Below are 2,357 nucleotides of genomic sequence, written 5' to 3' on the forward strand. Positions count from 1 at the left end.
ACCAGGACAGACCTTTTAGAAGTGACATCCACAGCAAGGCAGACTTCCAACAGCCTTTGCAGCCAGTGCTCTGCTAAACGCCACTTGGAGCATCCCAGAACCTCACATCGGATAGTTTGAAATTAAGTCTCTAACTGGCAGGATGAAGATGGTGTTTTGTTCTCACCTCAGACTGTGCTTAAGAAATCCAGGCACATGAGGCCCCCTGCAGCCTGGATTATACAAGACTGCTTATAAGAGGGACCAGATACACTGCAGTGGGAGGTGCAGAGACCGGGGAACTCCAGTGTCCAGAAGCGAGCCTCCAAGCAGCCGTGCCTCCCAGGACAGGAAGGGCTGGGGTGCAGGGGGCTGAGTGTCCTTCAGCCTTGCAGCCAGGAGGCCTTCAGCAGCTGTGGTCCCATCCACCCAGCCAGTCTGCTTGGGAGCTGTAGTTGAATTTCACCCAAAGCCGGCTTCATCTTAAAACCGCTTAAAGGCTAAAGGCAAACAAATCCTTCTTGAAACCTGAGCCCATTTTAAGATGTCTTTACTAAAATCCCCTCTGAACCATTAGCTGTTATGTCATATAATTTCCTTTTCCTGAGAGTAACGTTCTTGGTGATTACCACGGTAAGGAATTATAAGTCTCACCCCCTAAGACGCTCTCGTCAGTTTCCCATGGCGATAATGTCGTACTAAAGCGATTTTCCCAATTTCTACAGGAGGTGGGTTTTTTTTTTTCATTCCCCCCATACTACTAATTCCTTCCCCCTCCCACCTCTCCTTTACCTTTCCTGAGTTGGAAATGCTATATGGCAGGGTTGATCTAGGTCTGAGTTAATCCCTCAAAGAAAGGTCATTTTGAGGGCAGAACAAAAGAATGTATGATCAAATTTGTTTCTGCATGAAAACTTATATCTTTGGACATTTTAAACTTATTTTGGTTTGGTTTGGTTTTGTGTTTTATATCGCAGGTTATTTAATATTTTTTTATAATCTGTGTTTCCAGTGGCCAGACAAAACTTCATTCAGCAAAAACAAAATGCTACATAATGTTAGACACATTTTAGGTAGGCTTTAAAATATACATGTTCTTAATTTGCAAACAGCTTTTTTTCTCTCTCTGCCAGTCTATAGAGCTTAAGTTTTATTATTAAAATTGGGTTGATTTTTAATTTTTAGACCAACTACAGACATTATAATTTTAAAACTTATTATTGGATCACAGAGTAACTAAACATGCTAGATTTCTCCAGAAAAACCAAAATCCAATGTAAGGAAGTTAAAAGGAGGCAGATCCCAGCTCTACAGAAGGCCCCGGTGCCTGGGAGGTACAGACCGCTCCAGTGCACCCTGGGCTGATTCATTCGGGAGCTGATTCTACATCAGGCTTGACTGTGATCAGGCCAGTGGCATTAGAGTTACTGGTTCAGAGGTCCCTTCACAAAGTCATATCACCTCTAAAATTCTATAAGTAAAGGAAGGAGGACAATTAACTTGTATAGAGCACCTGCCATGTACCAAGCTCTGAACAAACTCCTCCCTGCAATATTCTGTTGGACTATTTTACAGTATCTCATTTTATGGATGAGGAAAATGAGGTTCACGGAGCTCACGTAATGTCCCTGGAGAAAGAAGGGAGGATTCAGAACCCGAGTCCGCCTGACTCTCAGCACCTTGAGCTGATCACAGTGGAAGCCCCCAGCTCTGGGCCTGGCTCTCCTCACCTGTGCTGGCCGTATAGAGGGAGAGGCTACATTTCTTGGCTCTGCACAGTGGCTCACACCTATAATCCTAGCACTCTAGGAGGCCAAGACAGGAAAATCACTTGAAGTTCAAGACCAGCCTAAGCAAGAGTGAGACCCCCATCTCTACTAAAAATAGAAAAACTAGCCGGGCACTATGGCAGGCACCTGTAGTCCCTGGTACTCGGGTGACTAAGGCTGGAAGATTTCTTGAACTGAGCGGTTTGAGGTTTCTGTATTTCTGTAATAGATACATATGCTTTGTTAAATTAGCTGGTGCTCTCATATTACACTATAAAGTCAGATATGTATGATCTTAAAAATTATAAAGGGAAAATGTGCTAAATGCTAGTTCTTCCTTGTTGGGCTTAGAAATAGAAGATCATTTCTTTCCTATATATTATAGAAATTGACTCAGTAATCCTGCATGCCGGTTGCTGAATTCTTTCCTCTCTTGGCTAGATGCCAAGGCACTCTAGCCTGGGTGACTGAGTGAGACTATCTCAAAAAAACAAACAATTAAAAAAAAAAAAAAATAGAAAGGCATTTCTTACAGTAGACGCTGGCTGGGACTTTCAGCAATTACAGAACAAACCAGTAGGTGGCGGTGCATACCCATAGCAATAGCAG

General features: G+C 43.2%; 1 protein-coding gene across 4 annotated transcripts in view; it reads left to right on the forward strand.

Moving 5' to 3' along the window:
* Positions 1–2,357, forward strand: part of LOC100950123 (schwannomin-interacting protein 1) — a 578,277-nt gene that overhangs the window by 565,346 nt on the left and 10,574 nt on the right. The window lies entirely within an intron of this gene.

Source organism: Otolemur garnettii, unplaced genomic scaffold (genome assembly GCF_000181295.1).
Source record: "Otolemur garnettii isolate 467f Iridium unplaced genomic scaffold, OtoGar3 scaffold00076, whole genome shotgun sequence".
Classification (NCBI taxonomy): Eukaryota; Metazoa; Chordata; class Mammalia; order Primates; family Galagidae; genus Otolemur; species Otolemur garnettii.